This window comes from Trichosurus vulpecula, chromosome 2 (genome assembly GCF_011100635.1).
Source record: "Trichosurus vulpecula isolate mTriVul1 chromosome 2, mTriVul1.pri, whole genome shotgun sequence".
In the NCBI taxonomy this organism is placed as follows: Eukaryota; Metazoa; Chordata; class Mammalia; order Diprotodontia; family Phalangeridae; genus Trichosurus; species Trichosurus vulpecula.
In genome coordinates this window covers 181,733,001-181,755,676 of record NC_050574.1, presented here as the reverse complement: position 1 = coordinate 181,755,676, position 22,676 = coordinate 181,733,001, and the positions used below count along the sequence as shown (strand labels likewise).

General features: G+C 37.0%; 1 pseudogene; it reads left to right on the top strand.

Annotated features, from left to right (window-relative positions):
- Positions 1-9,209: 9,209 nt before the first annotated feature.
- LOC118836871 overlaps positions 9,210-22,676 on the top strand; it is a 48,113-nt pseudogene continuing 34,646 nt past the window's right edge.

The following is a 22,676-nucleotide window of genomic DNA, read 5'->3' as shown; positions in this document are numbered from 1 at the left end:
ATATTCTACATATGAATAGTATAAATAGCTTATATGATATAATTCCCATGCCCCTATATCAATATTATAAAAATTATTATTATTGAATGATAAAAATAACAGATATAATAGAATCATATTATAGAACTTATATTGGGGGACCACCTCTATCATAGAATTGTCATAGTATAGAGAAGAAAAAGTGTCCCTGAAAGAAGTATTTATGCTTACACTAATGTAGGTGTGGGAGACAAAAGATTAATTTATGACAAATAAATGCATGAAAAAATGCTTGCTCCCTTCCCCTCCCTCGGACACTCACTAGTTGTGCTGCCCTGCACAAGGCACCTGAATTCTAATTCGTCCCATTTTGCTCATCTGTAAAATGGGGATAAAAGTAATAACAATTACCTTCTAGGGTTGGAGTGAAGAACAAATGAGATCTTTGTAAAGCACTTTGAGAACCTTAAAGCGCTGTACAAATTGCCACCTCTTATTTCTAGGTGGCACGGTTGCTACAGCACTGGCCCTGGCATCCGGAAGACCTGAGTCTGAGCCCTGTCTCAGACATTTACTAGCTGTGTTGTCCTGGGCAACATGCTTAACCTCTGTCTGCCTCAGTTTCCTCAAATGTAAAATTGGGTTAATAATGGCTCCTACCTTACAGGGCCATTGTGAGGACCAGAGGAATTTATAAAGTTCTTAGCATAGTGCCCAGCTCATAATCGGAGTTCAATGAATGTTTACTCCCTTGTCATATCCAACTTGTCATATCCATACTACAACTCTGTCTTTTCCAGAAAAATGCCATTGGACGGAGATTTAAAGTTCTTCAAATTATTACAACAGAGTTAAATACCATGTAGAACCTGTGAAGTTTCTTCTGTTTTTGAGATGAATATCCCATTGAAAACACTGGAACCCCAGCACTAATTGGAGATCTATTGTCTCTTAAAACAAAAAAAGGAAGTTGAGGAAAGTAAAACTGGCCTAGCTTTTAATTGATGGTGTCAAAAGAAAAAAAAAATCTTTCTTGGGAATCAAGGAGGTGGAGAAAGCAGATGTTACTGGTTTAGAACCAAGCTGGAGTCCATGGCTTCCCCCTCCATGCATTTGCATGGGCTTGCAATGAAATGACTCCCAAAGAAGCCAATGCTATTCTTGGATGTCTTAAATTGGGAGCTCACATGTAAGACTGGGAAGGCAATAATGTTGCTTTACATAGTCTGGTGTGACTGCTTCTGCATTTATAATCCCCACTTTGTAGAAGGGGTAAAATATGGATTAAAAAAAAGCTGAAAAATTAAGATATTTTAAATGATGCAACATTGGAGTATTAGATGTAGAAAGAGATTTTATAAAATTAATGGTGCACCATTTAGGAATCAAATTCTGACCAAGTCTTCAGATTCTTTACTTTCCAAGAAACAAAACAAACTCTACAAAAAGTAAAGTACTTCTAAGACAACTGTGTTTGAAAAAAAAAAGTATACCCCCTCTTAGCCCTGAAGGAGGAGCAGATGGTTGTATCTGCCTGTTGTTGCTGGTATTGTTTTTATTGTTATCATGCGTTAATAATTAAAAGCTGACAGCATCCTTGGAGTTGTTGTGAACTTTGAAAACAAAGATGTTCATGCCCATTGGGCTTATATATTAAATGGGACAAAGACTTGTAAAAACATCAGGGGAGAGTGGGTAATATTGGAAAGGCAGAAGTTAATGCCTTTTCTCTTTGCATTTTTCCTTCACATTTTCTTTCATTCTCTTCTAACCAGTTGCCTTGAGTCTGGGAGATAAGCCATCAGGCCTGGACTACTTGCTGAAAGAGTTGCTTTTAAGGAGCAATTTTGAAAGATGAAAGGGAACTGGCTTGGTGGATTAGAAGGAAAGAAGTGACTTGGGGCAAAATAGAAAAACGTAAAGAGGAGAGTTCAGAAGACTGGGAAAATGAGGCAAGATGTAGAAAACAGCCTGAGTAGGCCAAAGTCAAGACTGTACAGGAATAGGAAGCCATTGTGAGCAGGGTCAGAGCAAGGATACATCAATTTCCATGAATGTTGAAGCAGTTAGGTAACCAGCAGAGGCAGATCCATGATGGGAATGAAAGAAGCCTAGGATTAAGACATGACATTTTTAGCAGAAAAGCTAAGAAAGGGAATGTGGCAGGAAACAAGGACGGACATATTGATCATGAGACTTAAAGAATAGTGGATATATTTTATAATGGTTTTAAAGGAAGAAAACCTGATATTTCGTGATAATTAGAACTTACAAACTTAGAACAGTGAGTCTGTATAATAAGATTAATAATAAGAAATAATTAAATAAGTCTATATAACAAGATTAACTAAGTGTAAAGAAGGCAGACTGATGTAAATGTAAGGGAGAACAACAAACCTTTGTCATCTGAAAGTGAAGATGGCTAAGAGACCATCCCATGAAGTTAGATCAGAGATGAATTGAGTATAAGAAGTTGAACGAGAGATGAGAGATTAAGGGGTTTGCTGATTCATTCTTTAAATTCAATGTTCATTGCATACTTTTTGTGGTTCTTGGTATTTCAGGGTATATAAAGTTATTTTTGAAGAAGCATAGTCTCCATTTTCGAGGAGTCCTTGGGCAAGAAGAGAAAGTAATACATGTATGAAAATAACAGCAATTTGGAGAATGTTTCATATGCTGGTGCATATGAATGCATATTCAGAAAGCAATGTTAATAAGGAATGAAAAGATCCCTTGTAGTTAGGGTGATTAGAAAGGTTTTCCCAGAGGAAGTCACATTTGAGCTCTCCTTAAAGGATGGCTATCAATTTATTAAGCAGAGGTGACAAGAAGAGATTGTGAGCAGATACAAAGTTCAAAAAGTACCAGGACCATTCAGTGAATAGGAAGTGAGCCAGTCTGGCCAGAGCACAGAGTTGTTGAGGTAAAACACAGGAAGAAAAAACCTTAGTGGAGAGGTGTTACAGGACTGAAGATAGTCAAATGGACAGATTTTCAAAAAGGGAAGCAGGTAAATTCAAAGAATAAGCCATTGAACTTGATTTCAATTCCTGCCAAAATTCTTAATTATTAAATGATTTCTATGCAAGCGCTTCAAAAGAAAAAGTGACACTGATAAGTTAGCATGCATTATTCAAGAACAGACCATACACATCTTTGTATCAATTTGCTCCTGAAGTCCATCACCACTCTGTTAGGAAACAACTAAAACACATTCCCAGACGTGACCAGTAAGTGGATGTGTTTTATTTAACTATGTTTATTTTCATATTTTTTTTAATTTGGAGGTGAGTGAGGGTTATAGGGGTAGCGATAATGATGTCATCATTTCTGTCTTTTGCAATCTCTCACATAACTTTTTCTGTAACTTTTTGTTTCATCTCTTATTTCTCACTTGGCTGCACTACTTTAGCACTTCTCTGATTTCTCCACCACACCCCAGGGAGTCATTTTTGGGATTATCTTATGATCCTCTAAGGTCTTATCAGCATTGGTCTTCACCTTCATCACCATCAACACTATCTTCTGCCTCTCTGATTAGAGAGTGGGGCCATGAACTCCAAACCTCCAGATAAGGAGAGAGGTCAGCTCAGAAATCTCCTCATTTCTCATCTAGCTGTACTACTTTGGGAATACTCTGACTGGCTTTTCCGCCATGTCCCCACACAGGATACTTTCCCTACCTTTCTCTCCTCCTCTTTTTACTTTTTGGTTTCCTTTTGTGTATCTCCCCTTATTATATCCCCAATGCTTATCACAATGCCTGGCACATAGTAGGTGCATAATAATGTTTATTACATGATCAATTGATTGTTCTTTGCCTCCTGAAAGCATGTTTTAAAAATTCACAGAAAGAGACAGAAAAAGGAATGAATGAATGAATGAGTGAACAAAAAATTTAAGTGATTATACTATGTACAAAACACTATGCTAAGTGCTAGAAATACAAAGAAAAAAAGTAAGATGGTCCCTGCACTCAAGGAGCTCACATTCTAATGGGGGAGATAACACAAATGGAAGGTTTCAGTTGCAAGTCAGATGGAAAGGGTGCAACACCTTAGGGTGCAACAGCAAAGCAGATGTAAATGCTTCTCCTTTGGTGTCATTTCCTCTAATTAAATCATATCATTGTCTAAGCTGAACCACTCAACACTGTCCTTGAAGCACTGCTATTGCAGAAGCTCTAATGGTCAGGGTCCCAGCCTGTTCCATCAGGGTCTGAGGGAAAATAATGGTTGTAGTGTGAGCTGCCTGGCACACACTGCCTCCTGTCTCTCCCTCATGGTTCTTTACTACTTTATCTAGGCTAGCTAGCCTACCCTATAGTGGCAGGTGGTGGGGATGAGTGGCCTCCTGTGCATGGAAGTTGCACCACCAAACAGTGGCTTTAAAGGCTGATCCAATAGCAGGAGTGGTGGTCTGAAGGGGTGCTGTGACCTCCAAAGCCCCTACACTTATCTGCCTATTGTCAGCAGTTGTCAAGCAGCTGTCACTGGTAGTGATGAAGATGGAGGGAGGGCCCCTTCTCCACAGTGATTTCTTCCCTCAATGACTGCTGTGAGTGTTGGGCTGGAAGCAAGTGTTGTTGCCTGGAAGATACTGCTATTTGAAGGCTCTTGGATTCAAGGTCCTGGGCTATCCTCATTGGGGCCTGAGTAGAGATGGTGGTCAAAGTAGTGGAGGTGGTGATTTGTTTTGACTGGCACATTTGCCCTCCTATCTGTCCATCAGGGTGCTTTGCTGTTTAAGCTAAATTGGCTTGCCTTCAGAATTTAGAAGGAAAAAAAACCAGATGAGCAGGCTAGTTTTGAAACTAAGTATTGAATGTATTATATACTTCTTTCTTAAAGTAAGCTATATGCAATAAAGGTTTCTAACACAATTTTCTTTTTTCTGTTCTCTGCACATGTAGATACTCGTGCATTTGTTGGTGTTTCTCAAGTTTGGAATAACAATTTTTTTTAAAAAATTGTATGACTAACCTTATTCCCCTATTTTTAAATTTGATTATTAAACTGGGAAGTTGTAGACATAGAAAACCCGTATTTCAGCAAGAAATTTTAGAGTCTCTTGTAATATCCTTGTAGACAAGTTAGAGAGATGTGGGCAATATGACAGTGGAGGATTTGAAACTGCCTGGAACTAAAGACATTCTCTAAGTTATGAGCCAAAAAATGGGGGTGAGTGGGTAAGGGATCATTATATGCCATAAAGGAAGCATGTAGTGCAACATTTCAGGTCTTCATCCTTAGTCCTGTTCCCATTGCTATTTTTTAAATGATGAAGGCATAGATGGAATGTTTATTTAGTTTGTGGATGATACAGAGTTGAAAGGGGCAGCCGAGCTGTTGAATAACATTTGGAATAGAAAAAGATCTCAACAGGCTAGATCATGCGTCCAAATCTAATAAGGTGATTTTTAGCAGTAGTAAGTCAAAGGTTCTATGCTTTGATTAAAAAATAGAACCTATGGGGAAATGCAAGGAAAATTGCACCTGGACAAGTGAAGATATGTGCCATAATAGTTGTCTTCAATAATCTGAAAAGCCATATAATGAAAAGAAGGTTTGAACTTGTTCTGCCTGGCCCCAAAATACAGAGCTAGAACAAAAGGGCAGAGAGGGAGATTTTACTTCAATGTTTAAGTCAAAGTTAAGAAAGGCACATTCAAAAGTGGCCTTGGTTTCTTCAATAATAAAGTGAGGGACTGGACTTAGCTGCCATCTAAAGTCCCTTCCAGCTCTAAATCGATGATACTATTATAGAAAGTTCTAGAGTAAAAAGGAGCAGATGGGCACAGATGGAAGGATTAACCTTGACAAAGAAGAAGAAAGGAAGGATGCAAGGGTGGAAGGAGGGAATTTTTGAAATGTAGAAGAGCAGAGATCAAGGAGTGGGGCACCTATGTGATGCAATGGATATAATAGGGCCTGGAGTCAGGAAGACTCATCTTCATCTTCGTGAGTTGACACTAGCTGTGTGATCGTGGGCAAGTCACTTAACCCTTGGTTTTCTCATCTGTAAAATAAACTGGAAAAATAAATGGCAAACCATTCCAGTATGTTTGCCAAGAAAACCCCTAATGGGATTGTGAAGAGCTGGGCATGATTGAAAAATGAACAAAAAAGAGTTAAAGGAGTACAATTAAATATTCTCAATCTTCTTGGTTAAGTAAGAGGCAAGTTTATCTGAGAAGTATGTAATTGCAAGTAAAGTGGGACTTTTTGTTCTCTTTTCTTTTGGAGTACTTCTCAGTGCTAAAGTTATCAAGTGCCTTTAACTGAGCCTTGCCTTTGTTTGTAGGAAGGCCCATACCCTTTTGCTAATTAGTTCTTGAGAGGTGTGAAGCTCTCTGACTCTGAAGGTGTGTATGTATACTCTGAGGTTAGCATTTTGTTTGGGGCTCACTCATTGGTGTGGAAACTCTGGTTAGCCATTAAAGATCCCCCACCCCTGGCTTTAAACATCAAGATGTTGGTGCTTCTCTCTCTGGTAACTATGTATATATAGCTTTGGTCACACACCTAGAAGCCTATCCATTGATTTGCGCTATTTGGTCTATTTATATTTTCTCTGTTTGTATTTGCTCTGAAGTTCAGGATGCTGATTTTTTCCCCTGAACTAAGTGAATGATATATGTATGTTTAATTAAAGTGAGATTCTAAACCCCTTAAAGTTGCTTTCCTTAGAAAAGCAATCAAAAAACCTGTGCTAGCAGCCCTTCTGTGTGCTAGTGTTATTGGCCTTACAGAACCACGGTAGCACAAGTAACATTGTTGTTACAAAGCATGACATAGACAATAGAAAACTGGACTCTGAGTTCTCTGGATTTGTATCCTACTCTGATATTTAGCTCTATGATTTTGGCAGATTGCTAAGCTGTTATGCATCTCAGTTTCCTCATATTTAAAATGAGGATAGTAATAAATATTATATGTTTCTCACAGAACTGTTCTAAAGCCTAAACTAGATAGTGTATATGTAAGACTATGTATACTTTAAAGTGTGATCTACATTTCTACTATTACTACTACTCTTCCATTATGTTCTAAGACTTAGGGGGTGGAGAAGAGGTTTGAGAAAAGTGGAGAAGGTTTGGAAATAACTTCCATGGGAAATGTAACAGAGAATCAAAAGAAGATGAATAAAGAGACTTACAAGCATCCAGATGAAGTAATCAGTATAGATTTGTATTGGTACCAATGAATATGGAACTGTTACCTAAGTATAATAAATCAGGAATGTAAAAGTCCTAAGTATAGAGCCTTGTCAATGATGTTCTGTTGGATTAAGACACGTACTTTTTTTACCAGATGTGACAGTTCTAAAGAGTGAGAAACAGCAGATTATGTACTATTGGCTCTTCACAACCTGGCCCCATTCTATGTACACATCTCCTCCTAGTTCCTGATGTTAAATTTGCACTCCAACTAGCCAGGTTCCTCACTGACTTCAGAACAGATCATGTTCATTCCCACTTTTCTGCCTTTAATCATGCTGTTTCCTAGGAATTAAATGTTCTCTCTCCTCCCCTTCATTTGTCAAAATCCTTTCCACACTGAAAATCAATTCCGAATTCTTCTCCAGAACTTAATATGAGCACAAATGAAGATTGAACACAAGTTAGCCACTGGCAGAAAAAGAAACACAATATTTAGGGTCCATTACACAAAAAAGGACCAACGCACAGAGAGAAAATGATTTGTGTGCTGGAATTGCTCAGAAAATATCCATGAATTCATAGGTAGCAGGAGGGGTGATCTAACTAACTCAGCAGCACCCACATACCCAGTATCCATAGATCTAACTCCAGCTATCTTCCTCCATCCTTTCCACAGCTATGCTCTGACAATGGACAGCATTATTATGCCCTATTTATAAGTGAGTCTCAGCAAACTTAAATGATTTGCCCTACATCTCATAACTTATTTACAGGTAGTCAAATTCTGGGATTACTATGACCTAGCTCTTCTGATCTCTAGAAGAGTGCTCATCCCACTTTCCCAACATTGCTTGAGCTTTTTCAGATGAAATACAGTGAAAAATATACAGACTCTAGAGTGTGAGAACCTGGGTTTGAATCATCCTCCGATGCTTACCATTTGTGTGACATTGGACAAATCACTTGGCTTCTGTTTCTTCGTTTGTAAAGTGATGAAGTTAGAGGGGATTTTTAAGATCCCCTCTATTGTGAACCTGTAGACTTTCAGTTCTTTAAAGGCTAAGCATATAAGGATGAAATAAATTCAATGAAAGAATTTGGAATGTTAACCCTATAAACCTTAAGACCAAAAAACCAATAGTCGATGTCACAATCTCCAAGAACGTCTATACACAGAGTAGGTGCTTAATCAATAATGGTGAAAAAAATGGTGAAATAAAATGGAATGGAATTGACTTGACTTGCCCTTAGGATTGCCCTTGACCTTTTACAACTTTAGTCTTTTTCTCCAAACCTTAAATTTACTTTGTAATGGCTTAGCATATCCACATTTCCAGAGCTATCTTTCCTTCTCCAAACTTATTACTCTTACTGCTTCCCTTCTCACTAGGAAAGGGTCATAAGATGATAGACTGAGAGTTATAAGGAACCTTAGAGGTTAACTAGTTCAACCCATTAATTTTGCTCATGAGGAAACTGAGACCGAGGGTCATTAAGTATTTTCTCCTAGTTCACAAAAGCACTAGTATCAAAGATGAGATTCAACTCTAAGGTCTTCTGATTCCAAATCCAGTGCTCTTTCCCCAATACCAACTACCTGAAATCTTATCAAAGGTACCTTGTGAGCCCTCCTAGATATTTATGTGTTAGTAAATATTTAACAACTGGTTGGCTCTCTGGAGAAAAAAAGTGCATATAACACATTTTTAAGTTTAATCTGCACCATTAACATTTTATCTATCACTTCCTTAAGTTTAGATAGTCAACAAAATAATAAATCAAGCCCTGATTTTTAGCATTTGATAATTTCTAATGTATAAGTGCTCCCATTGAAAATGTAACAATTGGTTCTCAGCAGCATATTCAAACAGGCTCCCCCACATGCCTGTTCCTACCTCACTTCCCTATTCCATTTCACATCTTTCTACATTTGCCTGGCACTTAGAAGGCACTTAATAAATTCTTTGATTAATTGATCAACTCTGGTGCTAAATGAAGTTTAAAAAAAGTAAAATAAAATAAAATGAATGGGACAGATCACCAGGGATAGAATAGTAGGACGAAGATGAGAACTAGCATATCCACAGAGACATCAGTTATGTGTGGAGCCCAGACCACAAATCAGGGTGGACGGGTTACACCCACCAACCTGTTGCACACATGCTGTATCCACAAACAGATGGAAAAATTATTTGCTGTTCACATAGCAAAGAGCTTCTCTGTATGCCAGCGCATGGAGTGTTCCAAGGCTGATGTTGCCTCTGGTCTGCCTGCCAACAGAGACGAGAGATGCAAGCAGCAAGCCTCTTTGCCAATGCCAGTTGAGACTCAGCCCTGGCCAGGAGGCAGCCAAGGATACACATGGCTCCTCTCCTGTAGTACTCATCTGAGAGGTGAGGAGAGAATGGATTATTGAGCTTAATGTCTCACAGTGAAGCTCCCGACTTAGCCAGGCACAGGGTCAATGAACCTCTGGATTTTCCTGCCTTATCTCCAACTAGTTTCCATGTTCTCAGTATTTGGCATATATGGCCAGAACTGGAGGAGCTTTCCTCTTGGGCTGTGAGAAATATTCTCAGTGACACCCAAGCCAGACCAAATTCACTGAGAGTCCAGGTTCTCATCTCTCTCCATCCCTCACAGAACTCAGCCAAGCCTAGGGATTGCTTTGCAGCTGGAACTCAGGTTTTGGATCAGGTCCCCAAGTGGTGAAGAAAGAGTAGTGGAGATCATGCTAAGAAGCCAAGAGTGGAGAAGAGTCTCACTCTTTCCAGAATCTTCTTCTGGGAAACCATCCCTTTCACTGTCCTTGCTTAATTAAGCTGCTGCGGTCAGTGCTACTTTGGAATCATTTTCTATGAGTTGGAATCTAACTAAAAAGGCCAACAGGTGTCTGATAGATATAGCTGCTGCTGGAAGAGCCTAAACGATGAACTCCTGCTAAAGCTTTGCCTTCCTGCTGTTTATTGTCTTGTCCATAAGGAGCCAACCACCTTGGATTGTTATGCAGTAAATTGGTCATCCCTACAGATTTTGAAATTGTTTGGTTTTTTTTAATGCATCCTTAGAACATTTCTTCTGCCCTAGCAAGGGGTCTATGTGGAGAGGCACTTATTGGAAGTTGCTTTTTTATGATGATCCATACTCTGGCGCTCATTTCAGCTTTTCATGTGACAACTTCTTAAGAGCATTTTACTGAACTATCCACTAGAGACAGTAATGGACTGATTTCTAGGCTGCTCACATCAAAAGCCAGTTGGTGGCCTTGAGTGGTGAAATGAGTCCACAATGTTTATGACCAACTGAGAGATGACACCTCTGAAAGCTTCCCCTTTGCCATTCACGCTGTCACTTGTGATTCCAATAACCAAAATGATTCATATTTTTCACCAAGTTTTTTTGTTGTGTCCTTCAACACTTCTGAATTGTGCTATCTAGGCACTCTAGATTCTAGTGGATGCTTTGGATACTATCTTACACTACACTGTGAATGCCATTCATGGGTGTTCTCAGTGTCTGATCAGGATTCCTGACATTTTCTTATTTTTCTGTTATCCTTAGTCCAAAATGATCACTCAAAGGGCAATGTGGAGACATGGAAGAAAAGTGGTGTGCGAGACATCAGAGAGATATAAAATGGGCCAGTCATATATAAAAGGAAAAAGATCCTAGTGAATAGTTTGAATATCCCACAGATATACAAGAAATGTCAAAAGACATAGAAATAATATCACAGTTTGGGTTCAGGTTTGTTCCTCCTTGCAATGGACTTATGGGAGAATAAGAGAAAAAATAGCACAGAATGGGCAGGTCTGCCTGCATTATTTAAAAGAATCTACTATGAATCAGGCACTGTGCTACGCCTTGGGGGTTCAAATATATAAAAGAAATAATCTCTACCTTCAAGAAGCTTATATTCTACTGGAAGAATACAACATGTTCAGATATAGGAAAAAAATAAGTACATGGGGGTGATAATAATTGGGTAATCAAGAAATTATTCTTGAAGGTAATTTGGTAGAAAGAATCCTGAAAATCCTGCTTCTAATACTATCTGTTTAATCGTGAGTATGTCACATAACCTCCATTGGCTTTGGTTTACTCATCTGCAAAATGAGGGGGGAAGGATTACATGTCCTTTGCAGTCCATTCCAGTTTTATATTTGCGATACAATGAGCTGAAGAAGGGGCAGCTAGGTGGTGCAGTGGATAGAGCATGGGCTGAAGTAAGGAAGACTCATCTTCATGAGTTCACACCTAGCCTCAGACACTAAATAGCTGTGTGATCCTGGACAAATCACTTAACACTGCTTGCCTCAGTTTCCTCATCTGTAAAATGATCTGGAGAAGAAGATGGCAAACCACTACAGTAGCTTTGCCAAGAAACCCCCAAATGGGGTAATGAAAAGTTGGAAATGACTGAAAGGACTCAACAACTCACAAAACAACAATTCTAAGACAAAGCAGGGAGCTCAAGCTGATCCTTGATAAGACCTAGGGATTCCACTGCACCACCTAACTGCCTCTTTTTAGGCTCGTTGGATCATAAATATACACCTGGAATGGACCTCAAAGGACATGTAGCCCAGCCAATGGAGGTTACATAACTTACTCAAGTTTGAGCAGATAGTATTAGAGGCAGGAGAAGAATGTCCTGTATAGGGAATGAGTTGGGCTGTTTGAATGGAATGAGTAGTGAATGTTGAAGGGAATACCTACACTGAAGACATCATTGAGCAACAACAAGATCACTTTAAAAGCATTTTAAGGTTTGCAAGGAGTTTTATATATACATATATATATATATATATATATATATATGTATATATATATATATATATATATATATATATATATATTATCTCATGTGATCTTCCCCAAAATCCTGGGAGGTAGGCACTATTATTATCTCCATCTTACATGTGAGGGGACTGAGGCATACAGAGGTTGTGACTTGCCCAAGGTCACACAGCTAGTAAGTGTCAGAGGGCCTCAGTGCAGCTCTTTGACTGAACCCAAACTTCACAGAACAAATCCCTTTAATAAAATGATTTGTACTATAAAACTTGGACTCAGTCAAAAGGCCAAACCCAAGGACCTAGAAGGCCACATGTAGCCTCAAGACCACAGATTCCTCACTCCTTGCCTGAGACTGTATTTGAACTTACATCATTCTGACTCCAAGTCCATCATTGCATCCACTGTGCCACCTAGTTGTTGCTGATACATCAAATAATAATCAGTGGCATCTGCTGATTAAATCTTGGTTATCTTCTATTAAACACATGCAAGATTCTGTGGATGTTGATTAGCTTTGTACATTGCCCATTTTACACACACACACACACACACACACACACACACACACACACACACACACACCAGCTCCCAACTATCTCATAACAGATAGCATGAAGCAGAAAATATATGAGAAAACTTAACCTGAACAATTATATTAACATTCATTTAGTCCCTAAGAATTTGATAGAGTTGGACACAATAGTAAAACTTGAGCTTTCCTTTGTTTTATCTGTAACAAAGAAATGTGGATTTTCATTGAGATGAAGTTATTCTTTTACATATTGTCCCTGGAAAGATAAGCAAAAAACTCTTTGTAAATATCATCAAATCACATCACCCTTAGGCTGTGCCTTTACTAAATGAAGACAATACACATTATCTCAATAATTCATGACAAAAATTATTTTACCTTAAAAAGTGTAATTCCATAATTTAATTACCTAGATATTTCAGACATGTGACTTCACCCTCACCCCAAGAACTATTTAAATAAGAATCAATCTAGGGAGAAAAAAAATATGGTTTGAAGCGGGAGAAACTAGAGATAGGCAATCCAGTCAGGAAGTTATAACAATAAGCAAGAAGTAATAAGGGTCTAAACTATGGTGGAAATGAAAAAGAGAGGGCACATGTGAAAAATATTGTGCATATAGAATAAGCAATATTTGGCAGCTAATTGCATGGAGAAGAGCATCAAGTAGAAGGAAGAAAAACACCGAGGTTCGAACATGTAAAAGTGGGAAAATTATGGTCTCATTAACCCAAATAGGAAAGATGAGAAGAAAAGCTAATTTATAGGGAAAGAAAATTCAGTTTTGGACATCTTTAGTTTGGAGTACATGTTTAACAGGCAGTTGTATCTGAATTTTGGAAATGAGATTAGGGCTGTAAATATACATGTTTCAGAGTCATATACATCAATGTCTCACACATCTTTATGTCTGAGGCTTTAAAAAAAAACTCAACTGCAGCATTTCTCATTTTTCCCTATTCAGTTTCAGTGGCTGATGGGGAAGATACCTGAGGATAGGGTGAGCTTTAATTTATTTAAGAGACTGTGCATTCTACCTCTTCAGGGCAAGGCCCTGACTATGCACTACTAATGTGTCCAGATGATCTAAATTACATATATATATAATATACACACACACACATATATAATATGCATATATATGTATATATATACACACATATATATATTTATATTAATGTCTCTACATACACATATATGTATATATGTATATTAATATGTGTGTTCATTTGTGCCTGAAAGTCTTTGTTTCCTTTCTTAAATGGATATGTGGAAGGGTAGTCATAAGAACATATATTTAGACCTAAAAGGGAACTTAAAAACCATATATTCCAATATGTTCATTTTACAAATAAGGAAACTAAAGAGGTTATGTGACTTGTTCAATGTTGTACAAGTAGTTAGTGTCAAAGGTCAGATTTGAATGGTGGTATAGCGAATAGCATGCCAGACCTAAAGTCAGGAAGACTCATCTTCCTGGGTTCAAATTTGTCCTAAGACATGTACCAGTTGACACTTGACAAGTCACTTCACCTTATTTGCCTCAGTTTCCTCATCTGTAAAATGAGCTGGAGAAGAAAATGGCAAACCACTCTAGTATTTTTGCCAAGAAAACCCCAAAATGGTCATGAAGAGTCAGACATGATGGAAAGTGACTGAACAACAACAACCTCTGACTCCAGAGTGCTACAGTAAGGAGTCTGGAAGATATCAAAAACAAAAATAAAGTTAAGAAAATAAGAAAAGTTAAAGAAAACAGAAAGGCTAAGGGCAAGATTTTGTGAATGAAATCAATGAATACCCCAATCTTATAACTAGGAAAGAAAGAATACATGAGACAGATTGCCCTATGGCTTCCTCAAAGAACTTTCCCTCCTTCTCTGTAAGCCACTGACTCATGTCCATCCAGAGCTTTCCTTGAGACTGAATTTCCTTGCTTATTCACTTTTCCCTCTAATTACCAGTGTAATTTATCCATTGCTATGTTCTTCCATTATCTTCTTCCTCTCCAAGCCTAGAATATCCATGTTGGAAAAGCTTCCTCTTTGTTCATAGGTCTGTTAATTGGGCTATAAAGTTGTGCTTTCTTGCTCTAGTCATCACATTTCTAAATTTTAATTTTTTTGTCCACTCTTAGCTTCTGCTCATTTTTCTTTTTATTTCACCAAAAGGATCACTGTCACATTTCTTAAGCATTTGCTCACTCTCTATTATAGCCCTCTTTCAGAAGGGTTTTGACACAGATGCTATATAAAAATAAGTTTCACTAGATCCCAGTGCTAAACATAATTATTTTTGGTACTAGGGATAAGACCACTGATTTTTATCTCTTTCAAAATGAGAGCACGTTCTAAGCACATGATGAATATGTCATCTTAAGTGAAAATACCCAGTTAATAAATGGGAGCCTCCAAGGAACACCTGTCAAAGGCCATTTAAAATCAAATTATGTGCCACTGCTTTCCCCATGATTGTTTGCCACTGGATAAGTATGATGATGGTAACTGATTTCAAGATTTACACATCGCTACACATCGCCCATGTTTTATTGTTTTAAGACTTGGTTAGAAATGAAGAGAGTGTGACCAAATCAAAGGCTTCTTTTAAGTCTGTAAACCCTGCTTGAGTCATACATGGGGTCTTTGTATACTGGCTGATTAATATGGCGTTTAACCTGAAACGGGGTGGGTCATTGAGCTCTTTGAGCCACAGTACATGTGGAATGGAGTGGAATATACAATACTAATCCAATTAAAAGAACCACTAATTCCACCACAGAACAAAGTGGTAAAGTGTTAGCAAATAGCTTGGAACTTTATTTGTATTCTTCCTTTCTATTAAGATTATTTTGGCTGTTGGATTTCCACCCCTCTGGAAGGTCCTTAGTCACCCAAACACAGGATGAGCCACTGAAAATGGCTTTACAGCTTCCTGAGATAGTTAGTCTATGTAAACTAGAATGGAAAGGGCTGTTGATTTATTTAATTCTATTCCTCCTCCCACCCCGGTTGCTCAAATGCTAATTTAGCACATCATCTATCCCTCTGGCCTTCTTCCCTGTCTTTTCACTGACATAACGAAAGCAAGTTTCTCTGTCACTGTTATTAAGTATTAGGATATTCTTCAAGTGACTTGAGATAACCTATCCAGTAGATTACCAAAATGTTTCAAGTGGAGTATAAGTTCTCCTCCCTCCACTCGCTCCTAACTTCTCCCACCTTATTCAGAATAAAATCTTCAGGTAAGCTAAAATTGGGCTCCAAATGTATTAAATCAATTGGAAGTAGAAAAGCCATCTTTTGGATAGAGCTCAGATTAATGTCATCTGATGAATAGAAAAATCAAAGTTAATAAAAATATTTGTTGAATATCTTATGGGGAGGGTGGAGAGGCAGACTGTAATGGAGCAGAGATTTGAGAAATACAAAGATGTTAGAAAGCAACGGTGGAAGCAACAGGGAGTTAAAAGGGGGTGACAAATTCCAAGAATGAGTTCCATGTCAGCAGGTGCAAGAGAAAAATTATGAAAACAATGTAAAGTCTATGTGGGAGTTGAAGTTAAAATAGGGGCTGAGATAAGATGAATATTTGGAGAAAAGAAACTGATTGTTAGATTAAGGAAAAGAAAAACTCAGATTTAGAAAAAGATTTCCACAGGATACAGAGGTTCTGTAGAGAATTTATTTGTACTTAGTAGCCCTCCAAGTAAGAGATTCATTTGCTTCTGTACATCTAGATCACAATTAACATGAACAATCGATCCTATGAAGTGGTCATATTATTTTAATTCACACTGCTTATTTCCATTGGGCTGTAACCAATTACCTTTTTCACATAATTATAATTTGGAAGAGTAAAATTTGAATACTTGAGATGACTTTATGGGAGTCCTTATTTGCACTAATTGGGACCTAGCTGCTGCACTCTAATCTTGAGGATTTAGCTATTCTGAAGAAACCCCCCAATCAGAGATTTACATACAGCTTTTGACCAGGGATTACAACTTAGATTATTTTCAAGGAAGAAAACACCAGGAAAAAGTAGCCAATGCAAGCAAAGGAGGAGTCGGGGCAAATATTCACATGTAAGAAGAAATATATATTATTTACTATTCACTAAGCAGAACATAGAAATTCTCAACAATGACAATATTCTAGAATAGAGAAACTCTATGAGAATAATTTCCCAAATAGTAAAACTAAATAAAATAATTTCAGAATTATTATTTTAAAAAACTTGTCTTCATAGATGAATCTAAAATTTTTACTTTTTGCATCTTCAAATATACTTCAAACTAAAATGTCTAATTTATAAAATAAAGACTCACATTAGTACAATAATATGAACAAAATTTATTTATAAGATTGATTATTGATCTCTTTCCAGTATTTCCTTTCATTCATTCATTTCATTCATTCATTCATTCATTCATTCACAAAATAAGGATCATATCAAGATTTCTAAAGAGATCATGGATCTATATGCATGCTTCAACAACCTAGAGATTTAAATTAATTAGCAGTGAGTCTGAAAATCTGTTGATAAGCATTAGAGGACTGGATTAAATGACCTCAAAAAAAAGTACTAGAGAGGTGGAACCAAGAAGGCTGAGAAAAGGCCAAGACTTGCCTGAACTTTCCCAAATTCTCCAAACAACTTTAAATAACACCCCAAATGAACCCTGGAGTGGCAGAACCCAAAAGATGACAGGGGAAACAATTTTTTTTAGCCAGAGCTATTGAATCAGCAGTTACAGTAGCAGCCTCCAGAGCTCTTAACCCACAGACAGTAAGGGGGTCAGACAACTGGTCAGAAGGAGATTACAGGGGTCTTTCTGTTGGCACTGGTTACAGGACTCTATTGAATTTCCCATATATGGATCCAGGTCACAGTGCTAGGTGGCAGTTCCAGGGCAAGGAGGAGCACTAGCACACAAGAACTTCCAGCCACACTCTAAGTCACTATTGATTAGAGAAATGCAATTCAAAACAACTCTGAGGTACCACATCACACCTGTCAGATTGGCTAACACGACAAAATAAGAAAATGATAAGTGTTGGAGAAGATGTGAGAAACTTGAAATACCAATTCATTGTTGGTAGTGCTGTGAGCTGATCCAACCATTCTGGAGAATGATTTGGAACTATGCCCAAAGGGCTATAAAATGTGCATACCCTTTGACCCAACAATATCACTTCTAGGGCTATACTCCAAAGAAATCATAAAAATGGAGGAAAGGACCACCATGTATAAAAATATTTATAGCAGCTCTTTTTGTGGCAGCCAAGAGTCGGAAATTGAGGGGATGCCCATCAATTGGGAAATGACTGAACAAGCTGTGGTATATGAATGTAATGGAATACTATTGTGCTATAAGAAATGATGAGCAGGTGAACTTTGGGAAAACCTGGAAAGACTTGTACGAAGTGATGCTGAGTGAGGTAAGGCAGAACAAGGAGAACATTGTGCAGCCACAGTATATGGAGACTGATTTTGATAGACTTAGCTCTTCTCAGCAATGCAAGGACGTAAAACTTTTCCAGAGGACTCATGATGGAAAATGCCATCCACATTCAGAGAATGAATTATGTTGTCAGAATGCAGAGTGAAGCAGACTCTTTTCTCTTTTGTTTTGTTTTGTTTTCTTTCTCATGGTTGTTACCATTTGTTATAATTTTCTATGCAACATGACTAATGTGAAAATGTGTTTAATAGGAATGTATGTGCAGAGCCCATATAGGGTTGCATGCCATCTTGGGAAGGAAAAAGGGAGGGAGGGGGAAAAATTTTAAAACTTATGGAAATGAATGTTGGAAACTGAAAATAAATGAATTAAATATTAAAAAAAGCCACAGGGGAGCAGGGACACTGGTCACAGTTCCAGGGCAAAATGGAGTGCTTGTGGTCACTCACAGACCAGAGCACAGGCCAAGAGTGCTGTGACCATACCTCTCCTTAGGTCATATTGCCTTGAAGAACTAAAAATTTACAGACCCCCCCCCCAGAACTGACATTTAAAATAACTACAAAAAAAAACAAACAAAAAACACCTGAGGCTTGGGACAGTGCCTCCTCCACCTCAGGAGCAGAGCTCCATTTTAACATCCAGTTATAATTTAAGAAAACAACTGTGAAAATGGGCAAAAAATCCAACCTGGCCATTGAAAGTTACTGTGGTGACAAGGAAGATCAAAACACAAATTCGGAAGAAGACAACAAAGTTAAAACTCCTATATCAAAACCTCTAAAAAATTGTGAATTGGTCACAGGCCCAAAATGAATTCCTAGAAGAGCTCAAAAAGGATTTTTAAAAATTAAATAAGAATGGTAGAGAAAAATTGGGGGGAAAATGAGAGTGATGCAAGAAAATCATGAAAAAATATACAACTTGGCAAAAGAGGCTCAAAAAATACAGAAGGAAATAACACCTTACAAAACAAAATAGAACAAATGGTTAAAAAGGGAGAGGCACAAAAATCTGCTTATGAGAACTCCTTAAAAAGCAGAATTGGCCAAATGGAAAATAAGGTACAAAATTTGCTCACTAACAAAAATCATTCCTTAAAAATTAGGATTGTGCAAGTGGAAGTTAATGACTCCATGAGACAGCAAGACCAATAAAACAAAAATCAAAAGAAGAAAATATGAAATATCTCATTGGAAAAATAACTGACCTGGAAAACAGATCAAGGAAAGATCATTTTAGAATTATTTGACTACATGAAAGCCATGATCAAAAAAAGAGTCTGGATGTCATTTTTCAAGAAATTATTGAGGAAAACTGCCCTGATATTGTAGAACCAGAAATAAAAAATAGAAATTGAAAAAACTCCACCAATAACCTCCTGAAAGAGACTCCAAAATGAAAACTCCTGGGAATATTATAGCCATATTCCAGAACTTCCAGGTCAAGGAGAAAGTATTGCAAGCAGCCAGTAAGAAACAGTTAAAGTATTGTGGAGCCACAGTTGGGATAACATAATATTTAGTAGCTTCTATATTAAAGGATCTGAGAGCTTAGAATATGATATTCTGGAGGGTAAAAAAGCTAGGATTGCAACCAAGAATCATCTACCCAGCAAAACTGAATATAACCCCAAAGGAAAAAAAATAGATTTTCAAGGAAATAGAGGACTTTCAAGCATTCCTAATGAAAAGACCAGAGCTGAATAGATTTAACTTTCAAATACAAGACTTAAGACAAGCATAAAAAGGTAAATAGGAAAGAGAAATTATAAAGGGCTCAATAAGATTCAACTGTTTACACTCCTACATGAGAAGATGATACTTATAACTCCTAAGAACTTTCCCTTTATAAGGGAAGTTAGAAAGAGTATGCAAAAACACAGGATAAGGATGTGAGTTGAATATGATGAGATGATATCTAAAAAAAAATAAAGGGTGATAAAAATGCACTGGGAAAAAGGGGAAAGGGGTAGAATAGGGTAAATTCTCTCACATAAAGGAGGAGTAAAAGAATTTTTAAAGTAGAAGGGAAAATGGACTTAGAGAAGAGTCCTTGAAACTTACTTTCATCAGAATCATCTCAAAAAGGAAATAACATACATACTCAGTTGACCATAGAAATCAGTATTAGAAGGGGAAGGGGATAAGAGAAGAAAGGCTGATAAAAGGGAGGGCAGATTGGGGGAGGCAGTAGCCAGAAGCAAAACACTTTTGAGAATGGACAGGGTAAAAAGAGAGAAAGAGTAGGATAAAAGGGGGAGGGGCATAGGATAGAGGGAAATACACAGTAATCATAAGTGTGAAAAAAATACAGCAAGTTTCTCTGATAAATGCCTAATTTCTTAAATATATAGAGAATTGGGTCAAATTTATAAAAATAAGAACCATCCTCAAACTAACAAATGGTCAAAGGATATAAACAAGCAGTTTTCATGACGAAAACTATCTATAATCATATATAAAAATGCTCTACATTACTGTTGATTAGACAAAAGCAAATTAAAATAACTCTGAGGTACCACCCTACACCTATCAGGTTGGTTAATGTGAGAAAAAAGGAAAATGACAAATGTTGGAAGAAATGTAGGAAAATTGAGACACTAATTCTATATTGGAGGAGTTGTAAACTGATTCAACTACTCTGGAGAACAATTTGGAAGGATGCCCAAAGGTCTATAAAACATGCAATGCATGGTCTTTAAACCAGCAATACTGCTACTAGGTTTGTATCCCAAAGAGATTTTAAAAAACAAAAAAGGACCTACATGTACATAAATATTTATAGCAATTCTGTTTGTGGTGGCAAAGAATTGGAAATGGAAGGGATGCCCATCAATTGGGGAATAACTGAACAAGTTTTGATATATGATTGTAATGGAATACTATTGTGCTATAAGAAATGATGAGCAGGATGTTATCAAAAAAACCTAGAACCTATGAACTGTTGCAAAGTGAAATGACCAGAAGCAGGAGAACACTGTACACAGTCACAGTAATAGTGTACAATAATCAACTGTGAATGACTTAGCTCTTCTCAGCAACACAATGATTCAAGACAATTCTGAAGGACTTACAATGAAAAATGCTATCCATCTCCAGAAGAACTGTTGGAGTCTGAATGCAGATTGAAGCATACTTTTTTCACTTTTATTTTTTGTTGTGTTTTCTTTTATAATCTGACTGATATGAAACTATGTTTATCTAAAACAATTAATAAATCAACTGAATTGGACAAAAGATGCAATGTTCAACAGCTATAGGACCTCATCTTTACAAAGAACCCTTTTCCCCACCTCAATCTAGTCTTAGGGACCAAACTTGGTAAATAAAATCATGCAGTTTTGTTTTGGCTTTGCTTTGTTGGTTTTCCTTTCAGTTTTGCTTTTGTTTTTGCTATTCTTTCATTTGCATGTTAGGAATCATCACATTTACCCATTTGTTTTCACTTCACGTTGCATCAGTTTTTATGTCTTCCCATCCTTCTCCATATTATTTTTGAATTTATCATTTTTACAAGGCCACAATATCCCATTAGGTTCATATATCACAAAATGTTTTGCTGTTTTCCTTCAGGGGACAGCAATTTTATTTTTAGTTCCTGGCTACTAAAAAAAGAAGTAATGCCTTCACAATGAGGGAAGAGAATTTGGAACTCAAAAAAAATACTACATTTTTGGGTGTAATGGGGGAAAATTTAAATATCAAATACATTTCCAAAAAAAAAAACCTCCTGACTTTTGATACTGATCTATACTGAACAGTCACTATTTTCCCTCCTGCAAGCATTTAAAATAATTATACTAATGTAGCAATAACTTATTATAACCATAGTGTTTAAAGCGTATCGAACAAGTAATGTAGCTATTTCATAGGTTTTAAAATGTTTGTTGATAAACTTTTTATTGATAAATTTTTTATCATCTCCATTTAATAATAATAGTAGCTAGAATTTTTTAGGGCAGCTAGGTGGTACAACAGAGTTCCAGGACTGAAGTCAAGTCCTAAATCCTCATCTTCCTGAGTTCACCATAAGAATTTTTTAGTGTGTATAGGACATTTCTTTCTATTTTTTATATCCTTGTGATATTTTATATATATATATATATATATATATATATGTATATGTATATATATGTGTGTGTGTGTGTGTGTGTATAATACATATGTGTGTGTGTTCATCTGTTGCATCTATGGTCAAAATATTTGGATATTTTAGTAGCTTTCTTAGAACAATTTCAAATTACTTTCCAGAATATTTGGAACAATACATAGTTCCACCAACAGTGAATTAATGTGCTTGATTTTCCATAATCCCTCCAACATTTACTATTCCCATATTTTGTCAGTTTTGAAACTGTAACAAGATAATACCCCATACTTATTTTTATGTGCATTTCTTATTACTAGTGGTTCAGAATACTCTTTCGCATGGTAGTTAATAGTTTGCAATTCTTCTTTAACAGTTGGTTATTCATATCCTTTGACAACTGGGGAATGATTCTTGGTCTTACATAGTAATATTGGTTCCCTATATATCTTGAACTTCAATCTCTTATCACAGATGTTTTATATTATGATATTCTCCAATCAATAGCTTCCATTTTCATGCTACTTACATTGACTTTGTTCATGGAAAACTTCAATTTCTTGGAATTAAAAATGATCCCTTTTATCTTTTGCACTTAGGTGGCATAGGGATAGTGTACTGAGCCCTGAGTCAGGAAGACCTGAGTT